The sequence below is a fragment of the Prorops nasuta genome, unplaced genomic scaffold (genome assembly GCF_024137725.1).
Source record: "Prorops nasuta isolate Cenicafe-Biocafe unplaced genomic scaffold, Cenicafe_Pnas_1.2 PNAS00038, whole genome shotgun sequence".
NCBI classification, from domain to species: Eukaryota; Metazoa; Arthropoda; class Insecta; order Hymenoptera; family Bethylidae; genus Prorops; species Prorops nasuta.
The window spans coordinates 892096-908410 of record NW_027116835.1 but is presented as its reverse complement, the minus strand read 5'-3'; the positions used below and the strand labels follow the sequence as shown (position 1 = coordinate 908410).

At 46.4% G+C, this 16315-nt stretch overlaps 1 protein-coding gene across 1 annotated transcript in view; it reads left to right on the top strand.

Annotated features, from left to right (window-relative positions):
- The window catches only part of Mrtf (Myocardin-related transcription factor), a 163122-nt gene that overhangs the window by 63432 nt on the left and 83375 nt on the right, over nt 1–16315 (top strand). The gene's annotated exons all lie outside the window — the stretch shown is intronic.

Below are 16315 nucleotides of genomic sequence, written 5' to 3'. Positions count from 1 at the left end.
TCCTCGCGCTATACGCTCGAGAAACTCATAATCGTTGGGTTTGTCCGGAATAGAGTCTTTCACCGCGTCGAATTCCTCGTAACTCAGTTTCGCGACAAACAGCAATGCGGTTTTTAGAATAAAGGCCATTTCTGCCATATACGTCACACGCGTCTATTTCTGTTTGCGCGAAAGTGTCTTGGAGAGAATACGTGAATTTGCAAGTATAGGCCAGCGGGGTGTGCGCGGCGAAGAGGGGGGAGGAGAGACGGTGAGCAGTGCGCGTGCATTTGTGCGCAGCCGGGAAAACTGGATCCTCCTCTGCCAATGCACTCGAAACGGGGGAGTCGAGGGGGTCGCTGGGGGAATAAATTAAAGAACGGGTTCTCCCTCACCGCCGGACCTCATTACGTCCAACTTGATTTGTTTTCATTTTAATCGGTTCGCCCGGCGGCGGTGGTGGCGTCGGTGGTAGCAACAACACGGTACAACGGCGACTCTCGAGGACCAGAAGAAGAGGGACCCGGACCAGAGTGCGACCTACAGTTCCCTCGCGCTCCAACCTACCACAGCCCATATATATACACGCATACACACCACCAACACTCTACGTGTGCATCAAAGTAAATAAAAGCACACCGGACACGACTGTATAGACGACAAGGACGCTGCGATGTTAACGCGATTCATATAAATCATGAGAGATATCTGGGGGGAGGAAGAAGAGAAAAAATATAAGGACCTTCTGTGGTGCGCGCGCTCGGTAGTGTCGATTGGTCAGATTTATGCAGCCAGCGAATGACGCTCGATCGGTGCGCTTTTGTCATGAGAGGAGAGTGTAAAGCGACAATGGGGAGAGCGGAGAAAAAAAGCGAGAGAGCCGTCGTTATTACAGAGCACGAGCCCGATGGACAGTCAAACGGACACTTGGTGCCTCTTTTATCTGTCCCTTCAGTTTTATTACCGTGGCGAAATCGCTCCTATATTAAGAACATTTCGTTAAAGCCTCGGCTCGGCGAAAATCAGTTTTGATTGGGGCGAGCCTTGCGAGAAAGGCGGTCGCGCGGACTATCAATGACTTTTTATTGGCGCGCTTAAGCATCTCGCAGGGATTGAACCATAAAGCCGTTAGTGACGCATATTCATTTTCGGCGCTTCTCTCTCTCTCTCTCTCTCTCTCTCTCTCTCTCTCTTTCGATCCCCCCTATCGTAACACCGACAAACGCCCCTCTAGCGATTGCGCAACGCGCGCCGAGGAAACTCGCCGTGCGCGCTGTGCCATCGTCTCGAATCTCTCGTTGCATCGTACCATGTGTGTACAACTTCTTGCCATTCCCATTCGGGCAAAAGATTGAGAAACATCGAGCAACATCGTGCTGCGCCTCGGACAATGATTAAACTTTCCTGGAAACAGCTTTCGCGCCTTGGCGAACCTCGTATATGTATCTCTGCCGTGTTGGCCGGCCAGATCGAGTCCAACGTTCAAAAAATAGTTACCTTTTGCACACATGCCCATCCCAACTTTCCTTCCTCCCCCCCCCCCCCCTCTATATCTATATACGACTTTCGATTATCAACATTTTTATGGCAATTTAAATTCCTCACCGCGATTAAGAAATTTATCGATTAATTTATTCCAACAGTTTTTCCTCCCATCGTGCTGAACACACGCTCGAAATTTCGATGAATTTTGCAGAAAGCAATCCACGATTGAAAACTCAGGAAACAATGTCCTCGACAGCCATAACGCGGCAACGGCGCGACGTGATGAAATTTAATAAGTCGATTAATCGACCGGTTACTTTCACGAACCGGCAATTATGCATGCCGATAAAAACCGTGCAAATCGTTTCTGCTCTTTTTCAAGCTCCACTATAATATACTCTCTGTACGAAAATCAAAACGAGTTTAAGCTTTTACCCGAAACTTCCAAATACTTCACTCGTAATGTATATATGCGAGGATTAAAAGGGAAAATAATATAACTCAATATACGCACCACTAATTTCACATTGCTCTTAAACACAGCTTAATTTAATTAATATACATAATCAAACTTGCGTTCTTGCGCAATTCTTATTTTTCGGTCATTTCTTAACTCGCTTAACGATATAGTGGGAGAGTAAAACGATGAAGAAAACGAAAAAGTAGCAGCGGAGGAGAGGAGGCTGAAACGATTGGACGGGAGAAAGATTTTCGTAACGACTATGGCGACTCGTAAATATCAGCGAGTTACGTGGTGCACTACAAAGAAGAAGAAGAAGAAGAGAGGAAGCGAAATATCGATAATAAAAACTTTGCCGCGATATATATATATGTATACGAAGGACAAACGCGTTTCCGGGGCGAGTTACTCCTGCGACAGGCAGTAAAATCGAGTGGTCCAATTTTATATATAGCATCGAATGCACCTTAACGCACGTTTATTCCTCCCTTAGCTTACGTTCATACGCGAAGCATATATATATGCTTTTCTCCTGCCACGCTCTGGTAGCCGCCTGACCGGTATCTCTCACTCGGTCCCTGCAGATATAAGTTTTCCCCTCATTTTTATCAAAGCAAGAGCTTGCACTACGACTTTTTCGATATTTATCATTAGCGTTCTATAAATATAGTCCATGATAACAGTCATTAATAATGTTCGTTTAAAAAGAGATTTCATTCATGCGACATGCACTCGTAAAAAGGATAAAATGAAAGGGAAGCATTTCGAGGATTACGTATTCTAATGGGTTATAAGGTGATCGTTCTATATTTGTCGATGTAGCACCGATAGGAGAGGTAATAAGTCGCGCGTGCAGAACGTCATCAACTAGTTTGCACCTCTGGTGAATTTTTTCCGGTGACTTCCCACTGTACATACGTACCGTCGCCCACGTGGCTAGAGTGGCGCGTCTGATCCGGAGGACTACGTCATACAGGTGGATGCGTTGGCGTTTCAGCAGTCAACAGTTTAACCACTCCTCGACGCCTTATAAACAGCTAGATCCTTCCTTATCCCATATCCGAACCCTTCTATACATCTCTACATTCTTCTAGAAATTTCCCCTTGCACTTTTTCAAAATTCATCAATATTTTTATCTAAAGAAAGAAGAAAAAAAATTAGAAACACTTCATATATCCATTATCAATAGGACACAGAGCTATGAGACAGCGAGTCTTTTAGTATCTCATTGTTGCATGGATTAAATTTGCATGGTTATTAGCTCCGTTATTATTTGGAGGAACGAAAATGCTTGAATAAAATTAATTTTGTTTTGACGGAACGGAAGAATTTGGTCGAGAAAGGATTTTTGATTTAATATTTTCCTAGACCGGCATCTAGTGCGTGGGTCGAGCACGCTCGAGGTTAACCTGCCCTCCCAACATCGAAAGATCTCTCTCCAGCGATTCCATGCCGATCGCCAGTGCTGAAATGCGTACGATTGCAAAGTGTCCAGCTGAATTGTCTAATCGTGCTATAATGAATAATCAGTTGATAAAGTGCACTAGAAAATCACAAAAATACTATTCTCATCTGATAATTGATAGATCGTAGATTGATTGATCTTGGTGAATTGATCGATAAGTTTGTGAATATTTAGATTTTGACAATTTTTTAATTGTCAGTACTGGTTATTGATTTATACTACTAGGAAAAATTAGTGCTGATTGGAAGTGGAAAATATTTCGCAGAGCCTCGCGAATTGGACGAGGTGCATTGCAGGTATATGACAGGAAGAGTCTAGAATAGGGGTGGGCAGTCTCGAAAGAACCTCGTCAAGGTGGGGATTACAACCTACACGATCAGCCTACTGTCTGCTTCAAGGTAACATAAGGTAACAGATACCGATCACGCAACTCAAGAACTTTCATTGATAACGTCCTCCGCGCAACAATTAAACTTTGCTCCGGCCATTCAGAAATTATTGTGTCATTTTCCACATTACGACCTTTCAAACTTCCAGTCATATCCTGATTTAAACACCGAGAGCAATTTTAATAATTATATACATTTATTTAGTTTTTCCTCATTTCTAATGTATTGTGTCAAACTTTATTCTATTACTCATGGAAATTCAAGTAGTACCTTCAGCAACCGAGTCTTAATTGTAAAAAATATTGCATTGTTAAATATATTATTATATTTTCCTTGCTCTGTGTATAGTACTGCATACTATGAAAATGTAGCAATAAACACAAGTTAATTTATACATTGTAGTTTTAGGAACATGAAAGTACAGTGGAAGTTATTACAAATAGTGTTAGTTTATACGTCCGCAATACCTACTTAAATGAAGAAATAAATGACCTCAACTATATATTTGAACTGAGAAATATCAACTACTATAATTGTTCAGCTAAATAACCAAATGGTTCTAAATCTTTTAGAAGTTTCTTCTCTGGTATGCATCACGTAATTAATAATTACTATGTGATAAACGAGACATGCCTATACGAATATGTATCTCACGGTATGTAAGCAATTTATGATAAGTAAGCTAATAATCAATCTAGTTCGAACCACTCAACTTCCTGCAGCGTACGAAGTCTACGCTAATTACTATTAACTCTGAATGATATTGTTATATATATTATTACCATTTTTGTCTTATGAAATCTTTTGTCAACTATTTTTTTCAAAAGGGATCGAGCCCAATTAAATGCCAAGCTTCAAATTCATGAAAAACACGATAATTTTATAAATTGTTGTACCTCGTATTTTACGACTAACGCTCCTCTTGGCTTAAATCGCACAGCAATATTCAATTTTTGTTGCTTTTTTTTTGTTGCGAAAAGCAGAGATTGTTATAAAAATAAAAGATGTTTTTGTGGTTCGTGCCAGTGTACATCTTAATTTTGCGAATCCCCCATAAAATCCACGCCCATTGCGTGCCGGGAAGCCGTTAAATTATTAGCTACCGCTAAGAGTCACTAAAGTGAATAATGTACTGTAATTCCATTGGGATTCGGACGTTTTCGCGTGTTCCTCTTTTCATGTTTTACAGCTTTGAGGTCCGATGAATTAATTAGGAATCTCGATATTCGTGCGTCGAGCCAGCCATTCGGTCAGATCAATTATTACTCAGCTTTGCCGTATAATTTTCAATATAAAGATTTTTTCTTGCCACGAGATGCCAGTGCAATATCATCACGAGCTTTTCTCATTCGACTGGGCGTATATATTCGTATAATTGAAACATTGGTCTGTTTAAACGATTCTTAATGAAAGTATAATGACTGCGTGGAGAGGATTAATTAAAATGCATTAAACTAAGGCTGAGATATTTACGAGTAATAAGAGGGTGCATAAAATCAAATTAACTCGTAGCCTTTTGAAATTAGTAGTGAGTCCTGGAGGAAGAAGCGACCCACCAGTTGCCCGTAGAAAATGCAAGACGTCAATAGAGAGTGGGAAAAGAAGGAAGGAAGAGAGAGCGAGAGAAAGAGAAATGCTTTGCTAACCACACGAAGAACACAAAGAGTACTTTGTGTGCAAATTTATTGCGCAAGCAAGTAGCGTCATAGCGGGAATTATTTAGATGGCCGTTAAACGTCAAGAACTGGCTAATCTACTCGCGTATCATTTGTACAAAATGTTTCTTACCAGAAAATCGAGTTCTTTGAAACCATTCTCGTAAATCCTTGTCTCCCTTCCTCACAATTTTATATACCGCTTTTTCATATTACAGACATCATAAATTTGTTAACTCTTCTAATAGCACGATAAACCAATTGGGATGAAGGAAAATTGCCAATCTCGGAGAAAAAATGTGCTATATTCGCGCGACGCTCGGTGCATTCGTTTTTGCTTCTCGATCGCACGAATATTGACACGATGCAATTCAACGTATAACGGATGAGATCGTAAATCTCTAGGGAAATTAATTAAGGCGGATGAGAAGGAATCTCGGATGCATCGAGTGAGCGAGAGGTCCAAATTGTCCATCGAGGAAAGATGTGTGCTGCACAGCGCGCGCGGCGACCTCTCATTTGCACGGGTAATTCTACAAATCGTAATTGAATTCGAGGCTGTGCTCTCCTCTCCACGCCCCGCCATGCCCCGCCATGCCGCGCCACGCCGCGCCACGCCGCGCCACGCAGGGCGCAGGATCATTCGTCAAAATAAATGAATGGGGGGAGAGGCATATTCCTCTTTCTCTCGCCAATCATCCAAAATGAATTCCTTTGAAAATCAGGCCTCTCATTCTCTTCGGTTCATATAGTAGTCTTCTTCTTCGGCCTTTCCTCCCATTCCTCGTAGTCCTCGTCCTCTATACTCCTGCGTTGCGTATTCCAGCAATCGATATATATATATACACATAGAAATTTTTCTTTTATACCATGCACTTGCACGCTTTGGCTCTCGTTCCCGTTTAGTCGTGCGTGTAATCATGATTTTCAGTGGAACAAGTATAGAGATGTCTGATATAGTAGATTGGCGTAACAGGCCGAAGGATCAGGAGCGAGAGACGTTTTTATCGCCGCGAAACGTACTAGCATGAGGCACAGCGACAAATTTGTGGACAGTCCATTAGTTCCATCGGAGCTGGGCCTCCGCTGCTAAAGACGCTTTTGGCTCATTCTGCTGTCACCGTGGCAAGGTCAAGCAGGGGGGAGACACTTGGTACCAGCGGATATTCCCGACTGTCAGGCATCGCCCGTAACGAAACTTTAATTTGCACCGTCCGAATTTTAATGGACCCGGACACATTGTGCAATGGCTGGTAATTCCTGTCGGATTTAAAGAAGCTGCCCGATGCCGATTTCAATCCAGTGTGCGTAGCCTCTCGTAACGCGAGATAAAGTCAATCTTGCTGGCACCCTAGCTCGCTCCTCCAACCTGGGACTACCTTCAAGGTTTGAGGTACCCGACTCTACCCGCGGCGATTACCCGATAAGTCACTCCTGTCTGATATCGCAAGAAACCTCTCGTAAGACCCTCCTCCGCAAAACTAATTCGATTATGGCCTCGTCAAAATCCTCCTTCGCCGCAATTGTTGTGATAGCTATATGTCGTTTGGCAAATTTAAAAACAAGAAAACCAAGTTGGACCGATCTCACGGCAAAGTGCCTCGAGAGAAATTTTCGACGAGCCTTATTATTATTAATAACCCATGCCATCTCTGCCACCTTTCTCCCTTCTTTAGGTACATCTATCAATTGAAACTTGGAATTCCATCGCGAGGAGAAGGAATTTTATTGTATTCTTATTTTTGCACAAAAATGCATCGTTCGAATAATATTAAGCAGAGTTTATTGAAAATTTATTATTTTAACAATAAATTTCTTTATTGAGTTCGTAATATGTACATATATAGCTATACACGAGACCGTTTGTTTGTTGCTTTTTAAAAAATGGTCCAATTCTTCCAGATATTACGTAATTATACGAGTAAATTAATGTTTAAGTAGGAAATAGAGAGGAGTGGGTAAAGAAAGGGGCAAGCGAGTGCCGAGGCTATTTCGCAAGATGAATTTGAGAGCGGACGATATCGATATTAGTTTGGGAAGGAATTGCGGTGCTCCGGCACACGAGAGTTTCAGGGCGGTGCAGCCAATACGCCGTAAATTCGAGCGAGTAACGAGGCGACTGTCGAAAGTGACTCGGAATAAACGACAGTACCTTCTGCCCCCCCCCCCCCCCCACCCTCTTCCTTTACGAGCCGGCCGTCGCCGATGCTCAGGGGAGCGTAAATCAAATCGCGACTTTACCGAAAAGTCATCTTCTCTCTAAAAGAGAAAGAGAAAGAGAAGGAAAAAAAATTCAGTGGATAGAGGTAGGGGAGCGCGGGAAAAGAAAGTACCGAGACGGAAGTGACGCTTCGCTTGGGATAAATCATGCCGAGGGTGTAAATTACACCGGACTGCTCGCCATCCCCTCCCCTTTTTTGACTGACTTATCGGTAAAGTCGCGGCCGCTCGTACCCCCGAGCGATCCCTGCGATAAATACGAGCGGACAAATTCTTCGCGACCCCTCCAACAAACACGAATATCTCGCAGCAATAACAATTTTGTTTTCAACATTGAAAAATGTCAATTTTTACAAACACGCGCTTATACGTGTATTCGGTGCATTGGCACGATGCACGAGAAAACACTGCAGTTGACCGTAATTATGCTTTTGGCCGGGATATAACAGTGAAAACTTGCGGAAAGAGTTTAGGATTGCGCGTGTGTTGCGTGCCCAGGTGGACGCGTCTCGTAATAAATGAGAAGGTAGTCCCTGTGGCAAATTCGCATAAATAGCAAGAAAGCTGGACGCTGCGGAGTTCCTGCGATGTCGGCAGGAATGAGTGCGCGATCTTCCCACGCGGCCAGCCAGATGTGTCCCTGCCTGTGCCTGCCTGCCTGCGTGCGTTATAGGTGTACACGAACAACGCGCAAGACGATGTTCTCCTCGTGACGCTCGAGTGTGCTCTATTCCAGTGCCTCTCAACCTCCCACCTCTGCTGGCAAATTAACCATCTAGCTAATACGGAAAAATAGAAAGAAAAGAAGGACCGGATGAATTTTGTAATTTCCATAGACACTGTATTTGAAAAAAATGCATTGTTCCTCGGGCGATAATAAAATTTTATTTTGTTACGAGGGAGGGGGGAGAGGGATCCAATGGGAATTCGCTCGTAGGCGTACAGAGTTTGAGAAACTCTGCTCGCGTGGCAATCTCTCTTTTTAACGCTGGTGATTGTGCGAGTTAGCAACCCTCCCCCCTCCGCTTTCCCTTCGCTGTCTCGCTAGACGTTCGCCGCGTGATCGATTAAGGAACTACGTCCAATTGTGGCCTGACACGATTATTTTTAAACTGCCTACCTATCCTAAGCAGCTCTCGAGCTTCTATAAACGAAAGAATTATGTGTTTACGATCGCCCGCTACACGAAAAGAGATTACAACCGATGCATTTACGGCAGCTGTTATAAAATATATAGGTCGACGACGCTATATCGTATATAATCGTGTAATTATTGTTGCGATATCCTCGCTTTGGCCAAGGCCGCGCTCTACGTATTATCGTCGTCCTCCCTCTCTCTCCCACGCCAAATGACTCCTAATCTTCGGCGATAATTGCTCGACTTTCCACAATATCCAACACTAATTAATATCATCTCGCCGCGTATATAGCATAACGGAGGACAATGAAAGCTATAGCGTCGCGACAGACTCACTCGAGTCGATGATTCTCTGCTGCTCTGTCAGAGAGAGAGAGAGAGAGAGAGAGAGAGAGAGAGAGAGAGAGAGCGTGCGGTGGATACTGCGGTGTCTATCGTTATAAATCGTCCGTCCGGAATTGACGCGACCGCGGAATTATGCTAAGGGCTAACTGGTAATGTTGCATTCCACCGCGCGCGATGCTTTTCTTGCAAGTGGGAATTCCGGCGATAGTTATCAGTGATTCCGAAACAATTAAACGACAATGAAAGAAGCGGTGTACCTGCATTCCGTAGTAAGATTGATTTGCCCAGCGGAGACGAGGCGAGCGAGACGACCGAGACTCACCGGACGCGTAACTGCGCTTCGCTCGCGATAAACCTATTATATACGCGTATATGTACAACAGCACGCGCGTTTATGCACGAGCAACATCCAAAAGATTCAAGGGAATTTTTATCAAAAGCCCCGCAAGGTGAAAGTACGAAATTTACATTTTCATTCCGAGTCCTCGCAGCTTATCGCGCAGCTGTATCTATTATTCGAGCGGCTTTCGCGAAAAGCCCGGAGATACCCTATCGCAAAAACGTGGGTTCGCGAGATTGATTTATGACACCTGCTCGAGATATTCGCTTGGAGCTGCGAATAGAAAAATCCACACGGCGATTCGATTAATCATATATAGTATATATATATATATATATATATATATATATATATACCCGTGCATGTATGGCTCTCTCATTTGCCTTCTTATCCGTCCAGTCTATATAGCTTCCTATACCTATATTTCTTCCTATCGTTCTACGCACTTTAATTTCATTATTCGATCAAGCGTCCTGTTTGTGAGAGACACGTGGTAGGATAATTGATCAGCTATGAAAAATTATGGGAATTTTCAGGTGATTTCAATTGGATCCGTATATTTATATTTGAAACTATATGGGTCGATCCGTGCAAGCGCTACGCCTGATGTACACCCATCAGCAGCTCGTTTCTCATTCTTACCGTATGTACCTATACATATATATAGTTACATAGAAGAACGTTTACCGGCGGCATGGCATTCGACTTGATTACTGTCCGCGAGCTGTCGGGACTCCGAGGTGGTGCACGCGCTTTCGCGCCAGCCTTTTATCCTTCGATTTTGCCGAGAAAAATCCTTTAACAACGAATAAGTATTTCCGAAGGTCTTTTCTTTTCCTACGACACATCGACTTTCAAACGATCTTGAGAAGTCCCTTGAGCCATTTGAAGCGAGACGCTCGAAGAAAACTGCAATCTGCAACGCGGGTAAGTGGTATTATATCTGGAGTGGGAAAGGGGAGCTAGGGGGAGAAGATCAAACGCTAGAATATTTCAGCTTGTATCGTATATATGTATATATACATACATGTCGAAGGATGTAAAGAGATAAACATGTATCTGTTAGATGCATTACCTTGTAGAAAGGTACAGTTGTACCTACAGCGAAGAGAAGGTATAAATGAAGAATTAGACACGGTTGCTTGTCTTTAATAATAAGTTGCTTTCGTCGCGAGTCGTACCTCCCATTTCTCTGCCTCGTTTGGCCTCGGTGCAAGAGCGACACAACTGGACTAGGCGCAGTAACTATCAACTCTTGCTTATTGTCCTTCTTTCAAGGATGCTGCTGCTGGCCAGCCTGCTAAGACCATTGTTGAAGACGTACGCGTGTACGCGTCCAGCAATGCGCAAGACCCTCTTCTCTCGCTCGCTCGCCGCTCAAGATCTATCGTTGGAATTTGCGTATGTAGATTAACTCCCTTTGCGCTCCCTATTGTTCTCTTACAGAGGGGAAGATGGAGAGGGAGACGAGCCGAGATGAAGCGAATCGACAACAATGGAAGATATCGAGATTCTCCGGCGAATCTTGAAAATGTCAATTTTTCCGATATTTCGCGAGGTCGATCAATGACGAAGAGTGAAGAAATTAATATCGTTGTAGGGATCGTGCAGTAGTGACGACGATTGCAATGGATGTAATGGTGGCGGAAGAGGATCTTGTGGCTTATACCGAAGAGAGATCCAACGCGATGGAACTCTGTGGCGTTTCTTCGCGTGCGAGTCTCTTCCGTAGATTCGCAGGCGTGTGAGCGTGCGTGCGTGCGTGCGTGCGTGCGTGCGTGTCTTCTCGTCCCTGGTCGTTCGTAATAAAAAAATTAACGACATCGCCAGCGTGCCGTCGACACGACGACTCCCCGCCGACCAATGGCTGGCTATTGATCAGTCCTCTCGCGCGCGCGCGCGCACGTTCGAGCAACGGGCTTCTGGAAAGTATCGAGAGGACAGGAGAGGATGAGCCTTGGCCGAGACCGGCCGGGGGCTGCGCTGCGGCCGCCTCTCGATCTCTCCACCAACACATTTTTCTCATACCACTCCCCTTGGTACACACATCCCGAGCCATCCTTATTATCCTCCTCCCGATCCCCTAAAACTAAATTTATAGGATCCTTCGAAACAAAAGGAGAAGGGACCTTCTTATATACTACTGCGAGAGAGAAGACCAAAGACGACCAGATTATATGACTGTATCAACAATGTTGCTGCTCCGCCGTTAGTTTCATCTCAATCGAGAAGAAGTTTCTTGCATCGAAGAGGCAGGCAGGCAGGCAGAAGCGTGTTTTTCTAATTGCCCCATGCTTCTCGATTAGCGTCTTTTTCCCCTAGGCAAATGGAAGGATCGAAGCTCGATCCGGCCGGCCGGCGGGGTGGGATATATAAGAACCGTGAACTATTACCACCCATCCATTTCTCGAGGAGTTTTACGAATGGATGAGTCGATCCGAGGAATATAGGGGAGTAAAGAAGAAGAAGAAGTAGAGGGAAGAGTGTGGGGTAACCGGCTGAAGACTGCTAAGCCATTTCCGGAAAGCTTCCAAGTGCAGCTAAACAGTTGTATAGATATAGGTATAGGCCGAACGGGCATGGCCAATAGCTTAGGAAACGATCTTCCACGTCGCGTTATTATCGCTGATCACGTAGCTACTTAGAAGCGGCTTTTCTCTGCTAGAATACCGTAGACATGTATCTGGCAAGGTAGCCAGGGACTCGTCTGGTTTTACTCGCTTCTCTCACGCACACATCTCAAGCTCTTCCGCCGTACGCTACCTCCCTCGTGGGGATCGGCCCCTCTCCCAGGTATTCGTGCCTCGCGATCAGACGAACAGTTCCAGCTCGACCAGACAGCGCTGCGCCTCCTCGACTTTCCAGGAAAGTCGATCGTGCGCGCACCAGAAGATGAGAGCCAAGATGGAGTCGCGTCGAGGAAGAGAGAGAGAGAGAGAGTGATGATGAGAGAAAAGTTCCCCTCTTGGCGCGTAAGAACCGCGGGGTGACTAGACGGTGGGAACTGTTCTTCTCGGTGCAGGCAGGTCTTGTTTTGACGCTGCGCGCATCATCCAGCAGGGTCATTGACCTCAAAGGTCGTCGCGCCACCTCGCATCGACGGATCAGGCTAACCGGTAGAGAAAAACCGTACGTCCAGCTCCACCCCTCTCTCCGATTTTCTGCACCCCCACTGACCGAACCAGCCATGCACCTGTCCAGACGCACAGTCCGCGCACAGGAGAAACCTTCCTCGCTTCTTCTTCGTCTTCGTCTTCGTCCTCTCCCACGAAGCAAAACCTGCGCGCTGCGCGCTCATGAGAAAATTCACTCGGTACGAAACGCGAAGCGGCGATCTCTCGATATTCCATCGACAGCCACCGTTCGGACGCTCTTGGAATTCATTGTGAGCCGAGCTAAAGTTTGCCTCGAGATGACAAGGAGCGGGCGGACATTCCAGAATTCCTGCCTGACAAGGGAGACCCGGGTAATTACAGGAGGAACCACCAACATTTTTCTCCGTCTTCGGTGTTCCGAGAGAGTCACCGGACTCGTTTGGTCGACTGGTTCCGGCCAAGAAAACCGGCCGTCTTGCCATCCTCGCTTATTAATTCGAACAAATTACAAGACCTTAATGTAATAAGCTTCTCTTACACCGTTATATTATATGTAGTCGAGTCGGGGCGGTAAATTAGAAATCGTCACTGATATAGCGTAAGATAAAAAATGAAGAGAGAGAGAGGATTCTCACATTCGATTTGGATCGGGGAGAAGGCGCTGCTCTGATGAGAGTGAATCGCGAAGGAGATATCTCGAGAGTGTCAAGAAGTTGGTCGACAGCCGTCGGGCACAGGAGCTACGCGTGATTTACTCGAGAGAATATCCGACTTTGTAGTGGCAGCTCCGCCGCTATAATGATATATCGCTTAATTAGCCTCATTCCTCATTACTCGCCAAGAGCCGGCCGAAAAGAAGACACCTATACCGAAATAGAAGTCTGCCCCGTAAGGATCATTTGGCGTATCCGGTGAGCTTTTCGCCAGTGCCGCAAATGAGCGGTATATATTCGAGTATGTAGCTGCTGTATAGATGACCGGGGAACATTAGGTGTATTATTATTATCATTTATTGGCGATGAGCCCTGCGTTATTTGCGCGATAATAGGATTATCGCGCGGATCAAATTGCGTATATACCCCGCGCGCTCCGATGAGAATAAGAAGGTAAAGATCGTTTGGATAACGGGGAGTGGATAGTGGTGGAGGGAGGGGAGCATTTATGAGAGAAAGAAAGGGAGAGAAGGGGGTTGGTAGGAGAGCGCATTCTCAGTACCGGTAGGAACCAGTCCTGCCAGGAATCCTGCAGGTCCTGGGCGGATCGACTTGGACAGTGGTATTTCCAGCTGTATCGGAACTGTTAGAGGCGCGCCCGATACAATAGGGGCGGCGATCGTTTGTATCGACTGGATTTGCTTCGTCCGGGGAATATCTAACCACGCGCGTCCGATTTAAACCGCGATTTTGCTCGTTGCACCGGGGACCCGAAGACTCCCGGGATTCCAGAGGCATCCATCAGGCCTCGTCAAACCAGCCGATGCATCAGTCGATCGGCATTCATTGCTCGCTAGCCGAACGAAGAGGGAAGATCGGACGACCAGTGCCCGCTGCGTCGATCGCTGGCCAACCTGGAAGCAGAAGAAGAGGCGGGGGGGAGGGGGAGGGGGAGGAGGAGGAGGGGGGGGGGACAGGATAAGAGAGCGCGATGAGCCACGGTCGCCACGGAGAAACAAGGACGACACGGGTTTCTCCGAGTAGCTATACGCTCCTCCGCACGGACCTCTCTCCCTCCTTCTCTCGCTCGACGTCGTCTATATACTGTCGCGCGAAACATTCCACCAAGGATATTCGTATATGTAACTCCCGTGGACCGTTTCAACGGCAAGAACGTCGAAAATGTGAAATCAGCTGATGGATCTGAAATATTCCCAAGCTGCTGCCAGGCAACACCCCCGTGCCACTCGATTTTGCTCGATCGCCTGGAACGCCAAATATGTGCAATTGCCCGTTGCATCTTGATGATATTTTTCAGCATCGCGAGCACCAACTATGCAAACCGATCTCATCACTCGATCGGGCAAGAACGCTTAGAATGTCGAGTGCGTCGCGATTTCGAGCTACATATACCACGGTACTTGCTGAAAACGAGCAAGTATATTACGTATGCAAACTCGACACCATTTTACCGATGAAAACCTGTAGCCGGTGAGAGACGAGAGTGTGGGAGCTCGTTATCTAGAAATAGGGAGAAAAAAAGGTAAAGAGACACGCGGCGAGCTTGTAAAAATCGGATCGAAAGCGCCTGCGTGGTGCGGAGAGAAACGATAGAAAAGAAAGCCGAGTAAGAAGAAGAAGCGGCGGATCGGTAGACGCATCGGCTCGTTCTTGCAGCGTATACTTGAAATTCGATTTCTTGCGACGTCTACGTTCTTGATCGTGCGTAGCGAGGAAAAGAAGGAGGAACGTGGCCGTATTTCGCAGTCAGTGGCGATCGTTGGATCGGGAGCTTTCTCCGTGCTGGAGTGACGAGGGGTGGGGGCAGAAAAGCGTGGGGCCAGTCGGCGTAAATTTTCCCAGGGAAAGGGCGCGCGCGCTCCACTCTTTCGTAAGGTATACGTCGTCTGTGCGAAAGAAGGATCATCAGGCTTATAGGAGCGGATACGCGACATTAGGGCTCTCCGATGCGATGATAATCGTTCGTTGGGAGCGGCTGGAGATCTCGGATGACAGGTGGATCCGCTAATCGTTCGACTAGCCGCCTCGAAGCCCGTCCTGTCCGCCTGTCATCCCGCCTTTCAAGCCGGCGAGAGAGAGAGAGAGAGAGAGACTCCAACCTGACGAAACTAGCTATGATAGCCGTAATTGTGCTAACTGCCTGATGGGCCCCGGTAAATGGCCGATAATTGTGCTAAAGCGGAGCCAGCCTTCGTCAACTCGCTTCAACAGGTACTTCGTCATTCCGCGACAACGCCGATTTCAACAACGTAACGACGAGGAAAAAAAACCGAGGCGGATGTACCGCAATAAACCACCATGAAACGCGCGCGCGAACCTCTCTCGCACGCCGTGAAATCTCCGCGATTCTTCCTCCCGAGGAATCATCTATCGACCGGAAGACAAAGTATCATATACTGCACAAGTATATATACGTTTCCAACATTGCGCGTTTCTTCCAAATCGATCTGTAAAATTGTATTATTGCAGCGAGCATTCTCCTGGTTTTTCCGACATGGAGGCGCGGTGCACTTATAATTTCTCGCATTAAAATCGCAATGGTGCAGTGTCGTGATTCGAGGAAATGGAGTCTTCTCGAGGTCGTAGAAATAAAAGGGAGACGATATTCGCAGCGTACGTGCAGCACGCTGAGCGAGAAGCTAGATCATCTTTTTCTGCCGAGCGCGGAGAGTTGGAACGGGTATAGAGAAGCCTGATAGTCTGGCAGCAGCGGAGAGCGGTGGATCGCGAGTGCGCGAGAAAAAAAGGTCCAGGGGATGCAGAGAGGTTGCGGCAGAGTCGAGCGTTATCGAGTTGCGGCGCGAGCATTGCTGCTGCACGGTCGGTTAGTTGTCTCCCGAGGCACGTCCTGCCTCTACCAGGAATCGGCTGGACTGCCTCGATGACTCGTTCCTCGTCCTCGTCCCGGTACTCGAGGCTGTCCTCGAGCGCTCCCCGGGGAACCCATGCAAGAGCTGGATGTTGTTAAAACTTTGACTCCCATCGGAACACCGCGAAAAATACCGCGGAATCCGATGATCGCGGAATCGTCTAATGTATCAATTCATAACAGCACAAATAAGAGATCCA